Source organism: Paroedura picta, chromosome 5 (genome assembly GCF_049243985.1).
Source record: "Paroedura picta isolate Pp20150507F chromosome 5, Ppicta_v3.0, whole genome shotgun sequence".
In the NCBI taxonomy this organism is placed as follows: Eukaryota; Metazoa; Chordata; class Lepidosauria; order Squamata; family Gekkonidae; genus Paroedura; species Paroedura picta.
The window spans coordinates 65,331,285-65,347,208 of NC_135373.1; the positions used below are offsets into that span (position 1 = coordinate 65,331,285).

Consider the following 15,924-nt stretch of genomic DNA (forward strand, 5'->3'; position numbering starts at 1 on the left):
AAGTTGGAAAAGCATGAATGAATCTTGAACTTGAGACTGCTATATCAGAGAGATTTCTGAAATATGTGAAGCATTCTGATAATGTGCAGCTGCCACGGACATGCCACAGTTCAGTGGTAAACTTGAGCCATGATACTATGCTGAATATATAGATTGATTAAGTTTGGGCATTAATAGAGAAATCCATCCAGAATGTGCAACATTTCCAGTAAAGTTCTACATTTCAGCAGATTTATTTTTTGCAAATGGTCACTCAAAAATCATGTCAGGTAATAATGCATGCGAAGTAGAGATAAGATTTTGTTAAAGATGCAGTGGGTGCTTATTTATTTATTTATTTTTGAATTTATACCCTGCCTCTCTCGACAATGTCGTCTTGAGGCGGCAGAATCCTAGGTGTTTGAGTCAGCAAGTCTTCCGCACAGTGCTTCACTGCGTGTTTGATCTTTCATTTCTCCCTTATGTGACTAGTTCCTGGCACATTCTAGTTGTTAATTTTAGACTCCAATGTACTGTATAAACAACAAAGAAGTCATTAGTATCAAGAGTTTTTTATAAAAAGCATTGCTTTGATCTTGATCTATCTTGTTCTCATTAACATAGTTACATATTTTTGCCGAGAAATATTAGCCTTGAACAAAAGATTTTCAGTCTCCATGAAATGATGGAAAGAGAGTAGTGTGTGTGTGTGTGTGTGTGTGTGGGGGGGGGTGCTCATAAATGTTACAGCTCGGTTATAACCCCTGAGTGATGGTGTGATGAAGATGGCAAGGTAGCAACACTGCTCCTAGTCATTATTCTGTGCTTGGTTGTTAGAGAGAAGAAAGGCCAAGAAAGCAGCTGAGGGCATGACATGCTTATGGTGTAGCATGCCGATGATGCCCCTATGTCAACTATCTATGGAAGCTGGCCAGTGCATGGAGGTGCTGGTGTGCTTCCCTGATGTCACCATCCAAAACACAGAACCAAGATAACAGCATAGCATCTTCTGCTGTGCAGATGAGTATAGCATGCTATGTTGGAGTCCTGTAATGTCTAGTCTTCTGGGAGCTCTGCAGATGAATGCCAGTGAACACAAAGGAAAGGAACCATTGCCATGCTAGATGTATCAGTCTTACACTTCCATGGTTCAGTTGACTGGGAACCCCCTCCCCTATGAAGGTTCATTATACCACCGGTCCGCAACCTTTTGGGGAGAGGACGACCTGGGGCCCCGCACATGCGCGGCATCCCCGGCACAAACGCGCATGCGCAGACGTGCCACGCGTGCGTGTTTGCGTCCGGCGGGGGCACAAATGCACATGAGTGGCAGCGCTGTGCATGCGTGGACTTGCTGCATGCATGCGGTTGCGCCCCACTGGATGCAAATGTGCATGCGTGACAAGTCCACACATGCACGTTTGCGCCGCCGGCATGCCGGCGCCCTCAGTTCCCTCTCCCTGCCCCTCCAGGCCGCAAGGAAATCGGCTGCTGAAGCGGCTGATTAGCTTGCGGCCCAGCAAGCTTCTCTCCCCCCCTCCTCCCAAAGCAAGAAGTTTACCGGGCTGCAAGTTAATCGGCCGCTTCAGCAGCCGATTTGCTCGCGGCCTGGCAAGCTTCTCGCTGCGGGGGGGGCGGGGAGAGGGAGCCGCGGCCCGGTGCCAGTCCACGGCCCGGTGGTTGCGGACCACTGCATTATACCTCACGTGCCACATATCTCTGGCCCCTCTGCTGGTGCAGGCACAGTGGCATATATAGCATTTGCAGACTGCTCTGCTGGTACTAATTCCCCCATATGCTGGCAGGGGCCTTAGTTACCATCCTAAATAGGTTTTAGGATTGTACTGTTTACTGACACCTTGATGAAACTTCCAATAAAGAGAAACCAACAAAGTCTTGTGGCACCTTAAAGACCAATAAATTTATTTATGGTATAAGCTTTCCTGAGCAGGAGCCGACAGGCCAAAACAAATAAGTTATTCTTTAAGGCTCTGCAAGACTGTCTTGGCTGCAACAGCTAGCACATTTATCCCTCCATGACTTGTCAGTAAAAAGAATTGTTCAATATGTGCATGGACCTTCCACTGAATCTGAAATGGGAATATATATATATATAACTATATATATATATATATATATATATATATATATATATATATATATATATATATATATATATATATATATATATATATATATATATAACTATATTAATACACCAACATATATATTAGAAGATGTGTTCCACATCAGAACTCCCAATCACTGACTGCTTCTATTGAGTGCACACTTCAAGGCATTTTTCACCTATCAACCAGGATAGGCTAAGTAATGGTCATCAAATTGGGTGCAAATGATGGATCAATAACTTGAGCAAATATGACATTACTAAACAACAATAAGAGCCTCTTGTGGTGCAGAGTGGTAAGGCAGCCGTCTGAAAGCTTTGCCCATGAGGCTGGGAGTTCAATCCCAGCAGCCGGCTCAAGGTTGACTCAGCCTTCCATCCTTCCGAGGTCGGTAAAATGAGTACCCAGCTTGCTGGGGGGTAAACGGTCATGACTGGGGAAGGCACTGGCAAACCACCCCGTATTGAGTCTGCCATGAAAACGCTAGAGGGCGTCACCCCAAGGGTCAGACATGACTCGGTGCTTGCACAGGGGATACCTTTACCTTTACCTTTAAACAACAGAGGAGTTATGAGGCTACTGGATGTTAGGCTCACCACCTGAAAATGTTCCTCTGGTCTCTTCATAGTTGCATAATATTGATTAATACAGATTTAGAAAATAGCTCTCCCAATACAATATTGCTGATCTCCACTAAAGAACATACTCTTTGGGATACTATTCAGCAAATCATGCCATTTTAGAAAAATATTAGACTGAATCTAGTTTCATAATATGCTATTAGACAGAATAAGAAGAGTGTCAGATGTGGGTGTGATAGCTTTTAAAAACTAAATATTGTTTTAAAATATTCAGCTAGTGTAAATTGAGCCTTTCAGAATTGTGCAAATGCATTGTCCTTTCTGCTTGTCATTTTGTTTAAGTATGCAAAGGAGACATGAATTGACTCTCTACCGGAATGCTGAATAATGAAAAGGTCAGCCCAGTACTACAATAACATGTCACAGGTTTATACTAGCTGTCAACAAAGATCACATGTAGTACACAATCCAGATGAATATTAATTCTGCTTCAAACAAAGGCTGTAAAGAGAACTGTGAAACTACTAATGTTAACATGCTAGAATGTAAACTTCTGCCTTAATGTAAAATATTAGGTACGTATACTGAAAAAGTGTTCCTCAGACTAAAAAAATTCTGAGAATCAGATTGTTGTGGATTATGTGGAAGCACATATCTGCAACAAACTGATTTTGGAAGGAGTGCAGGGCCAGGCATAGAAGATGGGCAGCAGAGGCAGCAATGGCTGGGCAAGGCGGGTACTGAGCCCTGCTCACTGGGCTGTCATTGCCCATCTTACATGGCCAGACCTGCACTCCTGATGGTGAGGCCAGCCGTGGAAGATGGGCAGCACTGAAGTGGCAGCACAGTGAGTGGGGCTCAGAGCTGGCCCTCGCCAGCCACTGCCTATGCTGCCCTTCTTCTACAGAGCCCGCCATCTTGAGGGCGAGTTTAACAGGAATGGGTAAGGAGGATGGCCATGTGTAGTGCTGATCCCTGCTTGCTGCGCCGCCATCACCACCTCTGCTTCCATCACCCATCTTCCAAGGCTGGCCCCACACTTCTGATGATGGGACCATTGAATGTCCATTGAAGATTGGCAGCAGAAGAGGCGGCAGTGCAGTGAGCATGGCTCAGCTCCAGGTCTGGCCAGCTGCCACAGCCCATGTTCCTTTCCATCTACTGGTGTGCTCCCTGGGATAGGACAAATGGATGTCTTATCTGTAGTCATTTCCATTTCAGGTTGTGCTCCAGTAGATGTGTTTCCACATCAACAATTCAAAGAGATCAATTAAGATTAAAATGTTCCATGGATTGCCAGGACCTTGCTTTTATCCTCCTTAACTGATACCTATGCCGAACAACTGCTTTTCAGAGTTTTTGTGGGAAGCTGCCCATGCCTCCTGGGGGCTTCCTCTTGTCTCTTCAGAACAGCACAGTGAGACCCTAATTAATCCTATAGAATCATAGAATCATAGAGTTGGAAGGGGCCATGCAGGCCATCTAGTCCAACCCTCTGCTCAATGCAGGATCAGCCCTAAGCATCCTAAAGCATCCAAGAAAAGTGTGTATCTAACCTTTGATTGAAGACTGCCAGTGAGGGGGAGCTCACCACCTCCTTAGGCAGCCTATTCCACTTCTGAATTACTCTGACGGTGAAATTTCCCCCCCTGATATCTAGCCCAGTGGTCCCCAACCCGCGGGCTGCGGCCTGGTGCCGGGCCGCGCTCCCTCTCCCCGCCCCCCCTGCAGTAAAAAACTTCCCAGGCCGCAAGCTTGCGGAGGGGGAGGGAGAGGGAATCAGGGCAGCGGCTGCACATCGCACATGCGCGGCCAGGCAGCGCATGCGCACATGCACCATGCGCGGCCGAAATCGCGCATGCGCAGCACTTCCGCGATTTTGGGCGCACATGTGCACGTGCGATGCGCGGCTGGGCCACGCATACAGGCAGTTGCCCTGCCGGTCCCCAGCCTCATAAAGGTTGGGGACCACTGATCTAGCCTATATCGTTGTACTTGTAGTTTAAACCCATTACTGCACGTCCTTTCCTCTGCAGCCACTGGAAACAGCATCCTGCCCTCCTCCAAGTGACAAATACTTAAAGAGGGCTATCATGTTCCCTCTCAACCTCCTTTTATCCAGGCTGAACATTCCCAAGTCCCTCAACCTATCTTCATAGGGCTTGCTCCCTTGGCCCCAAGATCATCTTCGTCGCTCTCCTCTGTACCCTTTCAATTTTATCCATGTCCTTCTTTAAGTGAGGCCTCCAGAACTGCACACAGTAATAAATATGTTAAAAAGTACTGGACCAAGCACCAAACCCTGAGGTACCCCGCTACTCACCTCCCTCCAGTCTGATGAAGCATGAGGAAAACTAGGTGAGGGCAGTCTCTCCTGAGCTATTGTTTTTTGTTTGTTTGTTTGTTTGTTTTATAAGAAAGGCTACTCCAAGGTCCTTACAAAAGCTACATGAGTGCAGTTTGAAAAATGCAATGCTTGCAAGGTAGCTAGGGTTTGGGCTATTGGTCTGGGCAGGTGTTTCCCACTATCCAGATATACTTCACTCCCCCTCCCCCAAACCCAGAAGAATGGTGAGATGTGCTGATGGCACCCAGAAGTGACATAGGTATTCTGGGGTCATTGGAAGGGGAAGGTGACACTCTGGTTTATGGGCAAAACTCTATGGTTTAAAGGAAATTCTACCACAGAGTTCTGCCCAAAAGCCAGAGAGTTGCCTCAACATGTTCTACGTGTTTACATCACTTCCAGATGATGTCAGCATGTCACGGTGCTCCTTTCCACTTTCCCGCTGCCAGTAGTGTTGAAGGTTCTGGCAACCCTCATGTTAGCAATTACTAGACTAGCTAGGCTGAAGGCATGATTTTTATTTTATTTTATTACTTTCATCTTCTTGTTTTTATTTTTGTCAACAGAGGCAGTAGTATAAAATTATGCACAAGGAAGCATTGATTTGGTGTAGTCATTTTGAAGAATCACATTTTTGTCATGCCCCCTTTGTATTGTCTCACACACAGTACTTTTCACTATTTCCTTTTCCATCCGTGTTGCAAAATATTTGTCAATCAAGGATTCCTCTTCTCTGATTTTCTGCTACTTCACACATGTGGGTCCCATTGAAGCTGAGCTCCTGAGCTGCAACCAGGGAAGGAACAGTGGCTGGCCTTTCATTTCTCAAAGCCTGGCAGCTGAGAATGATTAAACAAAACCTCTCTAGGGCACTGGCTTTTTGCTTGGTTTGGTTATTGCAGCTTTCTTATTACTGAATCCAATCCGTCCCCTTAATGGGATGTGGACTGCTGGAGGACAGGTTTTATTCCTTCTAGTGGCCAGTCAAGCAGCAACATGCGTCTTGATAGGAAGGAGCTGCCTCTTATGACAGGCAGTTAAAGGAGAGAATAAAAATGACAAAGCAGAACACTCAGGCTTATTATTAAGGGAAAACATTTAGCACCTTTTGAACTCTATAGCTCACTGTTCATGATACTGAGAAACTGAATCTTCTGTCAATGTGGAGGCTTGATTCAGAGGACTGACTGCAGGGCTGAAAAGTATAGGAAGGATGTTCTATTCTGGTTTGTTGCAATAATTTGACTATTTGGAAAGTGGCTCTAATAGTCTGGGCTAATCCATAACAACCCTTTATGAGCCTACTTCATCTGACAGGGGACGAAGTAGGGAAAAACTTGCTAGGTGGCAAGCAGCAGCTGTATAAATTTTGTTTGAAGTGGGGGTGACTAGAAAGTATCGCATTGCTCTGCTTTCTTCATTCCCTGAAGTCAGAAAGTTGCAAAGACAACTTTTCATAGGATCCTATTCTCTGTCAACAGTTAGAGAACTTGGGACACTTATGAAGTGTTTTGTAATAAAACTGCTTATTTAGAAAATATGTGAGTGGAACAGAAGTTTCTAGGGTTGCCAGCTCTGGGTTAGGAAATACCTGGAGATTTTGGGAGTGGAGTCTGAGGAGACCAGGGCTTGGAGAAGGGAGGGGCTTTCAATGTAGATAATGGAAGGCGGAGAGTCCACCTTCCAAGCTGGCCATTTTGTCTCTCCTCTCTGTCACCTGGAGATCGGGTGTAATAGAGGGCGATCTCCAGCTACCAACCGGAGAGTGGCAATCTTATTAATTTCTAAAACTGCTATTTAGTTTTTAAAACTGCTAAACTCAGCAGCTGTTCCCTACTTGAAGCAGAGACAGATTTCCCCCCTCAAAACTAATTTAAACCTGCCTGTTCTCCCCCCACCCCCAACTGGTCTCAGACCTTTACTACCCAGGCTACTTGGTGTAACATGCATTTTTAGCTGACCTTGATGCCTGTTAATCAACAGTCATTGCTTGTGGCCAAACCATTTAAAGCAAAATGCTTGCTATGCCATGATTTAATTTTGGATTTTGTTCTGCATTTTCAGTTGCTTATAACTAGTGGTGAGTGAAAGTAAAGGGATGTCAAAAAATAATGAATTTTATAAATGTTTTCACACCATTTGTTGTTTCATCCCCACCATTCAAGATAAGGTGGAAGAACTTGTTTTCTTCAGTGAAGTCAGCCTGTAACCAGATCCGACTGGCTACACGTTGACATATTTACTACATGGGAGTCAGATCCCATGTACCAAAATGGATTGTGTTTCGGACAAAAGTCTGGGAGACCCAGGTTTGAATCAGTCTTTGTGCATGCCAAGATTATGCACTGAAGAAACACTTTGAAGAAGCAGCAGTTGTTGGAGAAAGAATAGTGTTTCTCCTTCCTGGGATCATATGGACAAAGTAAACACTGAAACATTCTGGAAGGATAATAACATATTGCTAAACGGAACAATGACTCAAAATTATAACAAAATTATTCCCTCACAAAGAGAGCAATATGTATCTGCCCAAAGACTTTAATGTGGCCTTCATTTACTGTCTTTATAGTCAGAGTTGTGCTCTGTGGTGGAAATCCTTCTGCACTTAGAAATGCCCTGATGGCACCAAATGAGGACTGACAACCTACAGAGATAATCTCATCTGGAGAAAATGGCTGCTTTGGACTCCATGGCATTGCACCCTGTTGATGGCTATTTTCTCCAGACCTCACCTCCAAATCTCCAGGAATTTTTCAATCTGAAATCGTAAACTAAGAGCCTAATGCTGAGAGCCTAATGCTGGGAGCGATTGAGGGCAAAAGAAGAAGGGGACGACAGAGAATGAGGTGGCTGGATGGAGTCACTGAAGCAGTTGGTGCAAACTCAAATGGACTCCGGGGAATGGTAGAGGACAGGAAGGCCTGGAGGATCATTGTCCATGGGGTCGCGATGGGTCAGACACGACTTCGCCCCTAATAACAACAAATCCAAACTCAAACTGGAAGCTATTCACTCATGGATCTATAATGTTTCTGCATGCCACAACAACAGTCCCTCCTATTTTTCATGGTTGGCAGTATTTGGGAGAGTGACTGTACTCATGTTGCTATGTTAATTGGTTCTTTATGCAGCAAGCAGTTTGCTGAGATTTTTGGACACTTCCTATATTCTGCATGATACTTTCCATGTATCAGTAATATAGGGGTCTGAGTGGTAATGTTAGATGAATGAAAATAACACAATTAAGAAAAATACATATAAGAATCCATACAAGTGTGTGGGATTGTGAGAAAGAACAAGAGTACAAGTGGCTTATATTTGAAGGATAAAATGACCTATGCACACAAAGCTTTTATGCTCTGAAGTTACTTAACACTAGATCTAGGACGGGTACCTGAAAATAAGATGGTGGTTCACACTTTTGCACTTCTCTTGAGATAACTTCTGCATTTATATAACATATTATATATATATATACAGACACACACAAATACCCTTTGTGAAAACAGAAGATTCAACACATATGTTGCTATCTTTCATCTGAGGTGTTTGCTATTGTCACATTTAGGTGTAACCTTTTCATTTACAAAGCTAATAATATTATTTCTCACTTCTACAAGAGAAAAAAAGTATTTAATGCATTGATGAAATTTACCTGTTCGGAGTCATAGTGCTTTAGAAGTTATCTCTTGGCAGCAAGTAACAGTAGACCAGAATTTGAAGCTAGTGTGGCTAGGACCATTTATGCACTGGGAACTTCACTGCCCCAGCTCCCACGCAGGAGCATAGATTGGGGGCAGATGAGGTGCACCAGGCCAAATGCTCTCCCGTGTGGGTGCAGGAAGAGGTGGGGCAATCTGCCACGACTAAAACTCCAGCCTGCAGCCCAGCATGAAACCTCCAGTGCGTAAACGATCTAGGTGAGGCTAATCTATTAGGGAACTGGCTCAGTGCAGTCTGTTCCATCACTAGAAGCTAAAGGTCACACACACACACACACACAATTGTTTAATGTACTTTTATCTGTTTTACCTAATTAGTTGCACATCACCCTGAGACAGTCCGAGAGGGGCAGTATAAAAACCCCTAAATAAATAAATATAGATTACATAATCCTGATGTCTGATTTATCCTTTGGAACCGAGTGCCTTCTCCTGGGCCTGTATCTGGCTTTCTGTTTTTAACAACTGAATAATGACTGATTAAATATAAGTAACATGTTTTTCTGCCACAGAATGTCTATTGCAAAGGCGTAGCAGTGTAAGTCTGTTAGAGCAAAATAAAACAAATGATCAGTCAGGCACAGCCAGTCTGGAAGAAGCAGATGGCTCTGGGGATGAAGAACAGGCAGATGCTGAGGACCTAGCTCACAGTCCACTGTGGACAACCTGTTGCAGAAGTCTACTGCTAGCCTGCCAAGTTGTTGGGGCTTTTGGACCAGACTCATTTCTAGGTCCCTCCAGAGAATTAGTGTTGCAGAGTAACAGAGTGTTTTGAAAGTATGCAGTAGTTACCTTTGTGGATGAGGCACAGATCCAGACTCACAGCCTTTGAGGTTTAAAAGAGAGCACCTTCTCTGCATGGTTATACAGAAACATAATATATTTATCTGCTTCAGTCTCCTTACTGAAGTTGATTACAAAACGTTAAAAGATAGTTACAAAAAAAACACATCGAAAGCCCCTATGGCTGGCTCAAGCAGACTACATGCCTACATATCAGCAGAGAGCCTTAATGGAGTCTGCTCCTTGTTTCAGCAAAGGACACACGTACACTGATCTCCTCTTCCTGAAGAAAGAGGAAATGGGCAGGAGCTCTCCCAAAACAAAAATAATCTCCAGGATATGTGTTTTTCCATTGCAATCTCACCTGTGACCCCTTGATGCACTAGTGAGCACACTGGTACAACTCAGGTGCTTAAACAGCTTAACAACAGCCCTTCAAGGTTGACTTCATCAAATTACTTGCTGATTGCAATTGCAACACAAGTGGTAAGTCATGATGTAACAGTTGTACCTCAGTTGTTCAGGCTCAGAGATCAGAACTAGACAGCATTCCCACCAACTACCTTACCTCCCTAGTCTCCAGAAACATTGGCATGGAGGCAGAGTAGGGTCCATCATGAAATGCTGCAGAATGTGCAGTTAGCAGCCCAGAAACCCCTGACTTTAGATAGTAAGGAGGAGAGCGCACACACCTGCTGGATGTGTCCCAGCTGCAAGACAAATGCCTCTTCTATAAATGATGAAGAGAGGCTGCGGAAGAGCCTATCAAATTCCTTCTGACTTCACCACCACTGATTCTGCTTTCCTTTCATGACTCTGACTTCTTGGATTGTATCTGGACTGACATCTGAATCTGCCCAGAACCTGCTCTTATTACTGACTTTGTTCTTGACTCGGAATCTGGAGTTTGTTCATGCTGCACTGGATTGTGTCTTTGGTGTGCTGAGTTCATATTCTCATTGTGAGAAACAGCCCTGTGCCCAGCATGTTCCAGGTCATTTCCCATGGCAACTTAAACATGGGTATGAAATAAATATTGTGAGGCCTTACAGTACCACTGGACAGGTTCCCTGATCTGGGTAGTCTAGGCAAGCCCAATATCGTCAGATCTTGGGAGCTAAACATGGGTGACCCTGGCTAGTAGTTGGATGGATGGCTTCCAAGGAACTCTAGGATCATGATGTGGAAGCAGACAATGGCAAAACACCTTTGGATGTCTCATGCCTGGTTGCCAGACAACCCTGGGATTTCTTGGCTATACTACGCGTGATAACTAAATAACCACTGGACACTTCTGCTGGCAAGCGGGTGTGTTGTGTGTGTGGGGGGAGGCAGTGTTTGGATTTTTTTTTGGTGCTCTTATCTTATGTGGCAATATGTATGCATTTTGACTTGTATGCATTTCCATGTGTTGGTTTCATTTTTTTTTTTAAGTTCGTGCTCTGGAAAACTTTGGAGACAAACCTGCGATTGGTTGCCTCCATTGACTTGACAGGTCAAGGAACGGTGGGCTAAAGAGCATGTTGCTCTCTTGGGTGCCTTTCCCCCTGATAGTGAGGAGGGGAAAAGGCAAGAAGCAGCAGCAGAATGTGGAGGGGAGAAATAGCACCATTTACTATCCTGCAATTGTGGACATGGCACAAAGCGCAATTTGGCACTCTGTGGAAATGGTCCTCTTTTTTAAAAAATGCAGTTGTGGTAGGTGATGCTTATTTGGTTGGGCACAGGTCAAAGAAGGGGATGATGGTTAAGTCTTTATTCCTGTGGTATTTTTCAGACCTAAATTCCTCCCCAAAGCTGTGGCTTGTCTGTTTGTTAAAACAATTTACATCTTAGTTTAACCTGGTATGGTTTGTGATATATCATTAAAAAATAAATAGCACCGCTCCAGACAACCAAACACAGCCTAATAAAATGCCTGAAACACTCCATTAAAAGTTCTGCTGATGAGGGTTTTTTTTTAAATTAGGAGATCAGGTCCTGGATCTCCCATGTCTAGGATTGCTATCTCTAGGTTTGGAAACCTAGAGTTATTTTTAGGGGAGGGTGTGAAACCTGGGGAGAGCAAAGTTTGAGAAACGGAGAGACCATAGCAGCGTTTAATGCCGCAGAGTCCACCCTCCAAAGCAGTCATCTGGAAATCGTCATTGCATGAGATCTCCAGGTGCCACCTGGAGGTTGGCAAGCCTACTGATGTCACATGCCACATTGGCATTTTAGTGTTTTCAGATTTGGGTATTACAGTAAATGTTGTGAAGTCTTAAGGCTTCATTTAATGAAAACTGATAGTTTGCTGTTAAAAGATAATCTTTTAATCTGAGTAGCAATCAAAATATCCAGGCCCATTCCGCACAAGGATCAATGTGGCAAATTGCTTACAGAAAAAATAACGGAATTTAAAATAGTGGAATTCGGCGTAACGCATACTTGCCTTTGTAGTGGAATCCAGTTGCGTTTCAATCGTTTCCCACAGGTTTCCGGTCTTGCCAAAAAGTGCTAGAAAGGAAGCGATTTTTCCGTGCTTTGTCCCACCCCTGGCCGTCAATCAAATGAGCAGCCAATGGGCGGTTGTTACCATGCTCCAGAAAAGCCGCTTTCCCTTTAAGAACAGTTTTTTTAAAAAAAAAGTAAAACACATGTTGCAATGAATATGCCTTGATTCCTTGATTCCTTGCTTTCTCCTAATGTAGAGACCCATCTAGCTGGCAGCTGGCATGTGAGCTGCCATTTCATCGTTGCCACACTCCCCCGAGTGAAACCCCCCCCCGTGCACGGGCGCGATTTTCAGCCAAAAATAAAGGGGCTGTGTTGTGCTTGGTGACTTGAGGGGAGGTTTAAAGCAGCTCTGTGGAGGGACTGCAGCCGGAGAAGCCTCGCTGGGTGAATGAAGGCTCGCCGGCTCATTGCTCTCCGCTCGCTCCGAGAAAAAAAAATGGCGATCGCTTCACTGGATGTTCAGAGGAGAGAGCCAGGGGGAGGGACTTTGCTGAAACCGCAACAATGTTAACGCACAGAACTTTTTTGAAACTGTTGCAGATTGTTTGCAAGAGTGTAGCGCTTTCCAGAGGGTGAATCCACTTTTTGGGATTTCCCTGGAAGCGCTACAATGAAGCGCTTTTCGCGGGTCTGTTTCAGGAGTGTGGCAGATTGTGTTTGACGTCATGCATAACTGCAAATTATAAGCGTTTACAATTTGCCACATTTAACTACATTTAACATTTAACCTGCTACATTTAACTTGTGCGGAATGGGCCTCAGTCTGGTCAAAGCTAGATAACCACACTCCTCCTGCAGTTAACTCAATTGTAAGCATGCTAATTAATATTCAGTGTTCTAATTGTGCTACAAAAGCTTTAAATGTACTGGAAATGCTGCACAGTAGAATTTTAAATATATTGATAATACTGAAGGATTCCTTTAAAAATTAAGTAATCTTACTTATTATTGCAAACTCTGTTAAAGTGTGTGTAATTTTTATGGGTTTTTGGTTCTTATACTTGCTAGTGTAAATAAACAGAATGTTTCTGCAAGTTTTACCCTCCCCTCTGCTACTGTTTATTTGAGCACCAGACATTTGCATTAAACTTGGGCTTGAGGATACTTCCCTGTTGAGTGTAATTGGATTCTTCGCTGCATCCTTGTGGCACTGCTGACGGCAGAGATTTTTCAAATTCACTTAAGGGAATGAGATACCCATTTCCCATTAATTTAGGAAATAGGAATTTGACAAGTTCAGTTTATGCAATCAAGATCTAAAAATTAATTAATAAAATTAATTGGAATATATGATTTTAGCAAACTCTGAGTCAGAGCAAAGTGGAATTTTAAATAACGCTCTATGATCCCAATCTGTTGCTTGCAGGATTGGTTCCTCTCGCAAAGATTCTCTCTGGATCCTTCCTTGCATAACACAGACACAACTGAAGCATCATACAAAAGCCAATCATTTTCTTGGCTTCATGGACTCCCAGAGTGATGGGGTTCTCCATGATTAAACCCCAACCACCACCTTTGCAGGTCCTATGCTCATACGTAACTATTTATCAGTAAAGACTTTCCCATTTTGTTGCATGAGACAGACAGATTTAATCGTAGCATAGAAAATGAGAAGATTCTGTGTGCCCAGAAATCCATATGTGCATAAAGTAAGGAGTCCATATATGCTATATATGTTTGCATACTTCTAAGGTTTATTTCTCTTTATACACTAAAGGGGATGGTAGTTCACCCATCATGGAAATGCTGGTGAAAACCTGAAACATTTGAAAGGCAGAAGTGTATACATGTAGTCAACCTCAGGGAACACACTGCCCAATCATGGCTCTTTGTTGGATGTCTGTGGAATGTCACCATGTTGCCCCCTTCCATCCCATTACACATTTCTCCTTCAGGACTTAATTTGTTCACTTAGTCACATGCAGCAAAAACCAGAAGACTTGTTTCCTCTATAAATTGTGAATTGACAGTGAACCCCCAGTTCTGAAATCATCAGGCAAATGAGTGTTCACACGGCATGTGGCCCTCAAAATGTGCCTCTGTTTTTTTCAACAGTAGTAAATTAAAAATGGCTTCAATAATGCAGCTCCATCAAAAATGCTTTCTTTTGTGAAAGCCTTTTTGAAGCCTCAGTCAGCATTTGTAATGAGCACAGTAACTAGGCACTTAACCTGAAGAATTTTTCATTAGGGTGGAGCAGGTTGTAGAATGGACACCCTGAATATATGGACTGGCTCATTATGAACCTGGCCAGTGTTGAGGATATGATCATGATGTGATCAGAGTACATTTTTATTGTATTCTTCCTCCCAAGGAGCTCATGGCAGCATTTGTGACTCTTTCCATTTTGACCTTGTAATAGTCCCGTCAAAATAGTTGAGGCTGAAGGAAAGTGTGAATGGGTTATTAGCTGAAGGTCACCCTCAGTGAGGTTTATGGCAAAGTGAGTTTTACTCTGTGTTTACTAGATCATAGTCCAACTATTGCACCACACTTGGAATATGAAAGAATTTCTTTTGTTCACTAACTAGAATTTAGTGTAATGCCTTTAGGCCAAAGGTTGAAACTGTGGCTGCTGAACATGCTCAGTTTGGATTATTTCAGGCAGAAAAACAGATGCCAATGCCCATTCAGGGTTTTCTGATTAGGGTACTTATTTCCTAGCCTGTGCCTCTGCTGATTAATTTTTCTTTCTTATGATGAGCAGCTTATGTTGACTCAGTAGTTATAGGGGAGATCCAGTCTACATGAAGGGAAAGGATTCATTCAGTTTAGAATTGTTGGGCTTTGTAGAATTTTTTTTGCTGTCAGGACTGAATTTTCACATGCAATTTTTTCAAAAGATTTAATGATGAATTATGCAACAGCTAACACAATTTAAACTCTAGGAGACATTACAATCCACTGCAAATGTACCAAAGACTAAACACTGAGAAGTGTTAAAAGGAAAATAGATAAAATTATAAACGGATGCAACAGTCTTATATTCTTGGGTAATGAATTTAAGAAAGGGATAGTTTGGACCCCAAAGAAGAGAAAATGGATTGTTTCATGCCTCTTTCTCAGGATCTTTTCCAATGGTGGTTGAATAATGGAGCTTGTTGGCAGAGTTTTGATGTGCAAAGATTGGTTGAGCATCAGGTTGGTTAAATGAATTACAAGAAACCAACTTTGTATAAAAAGGGGAGAGATAAAGTCCAGATTATCTAGCTGTTTTGTTCTGCATTCATTCTGTCTGTTGAGGAGACACAAGCAGGAAGGAAGTCTGCTCCATGAAGCAGGAGGTCTTCAAATGAGCTAATCACGACATGGAGGAGAAAACATTGGGAAGTTTCCAGTCTTTGCTAATACACATCTCCTCCAATGCCCCCTCCAGGACATTCTCCATATTCTATTCAATCATGCATACTGCAGATCTTGCATATTTTAACAATCCTTACTATAGTCTGTGCCTATGAAAGAACTTTTCCATGACACAGCACTGAGAGGAAAATGTATTTTATAGTGTATGCAATTCAGAAACAAGTGTCAGCTTTTGTCCATAGTATTTTTTTATGGAATTGCAGCATGCAGAATTATGCTCAGTCACTAAGCTAGTAATTTCATATTGTCTACATATCAAGTGGTAGCTGTACTCCTGATTACGATGTATTGAATTGCTCTAAATTTCTTTCAGATGATGTTGTTGAAGAAAGGTCAATCTACAAAATGATGGATAATCTTTAGAGAATGCTAATTTTTGCTCTGCTTTTGTTCAGTCAAGTTTTCATTGGTTTTGTTTTAACTGCTTCTTTATGATCTTTGCTGGTATAGGAGTTTGATTTTAAGAGATATAGGAATTATATTTGTTGAACATTCCATAATGAGAGCTACCTGCATATCATGTT

General features: G+C 43.0%; 1 protein-coding gene across 7 annotated transcripts in view; it reads left to right on the plus strand.

Moving 5' to 3' along the window:
• Positions 1-15,924, plus strand: part of GRM8 (glutamate metabotropic receptor 8) — a 685,094-nt gene that overhangs the window by 200,516 nt on the left and 468,654 nt on the right. The gene's annotated exons all lie outside the window — the stretch shown is intronic.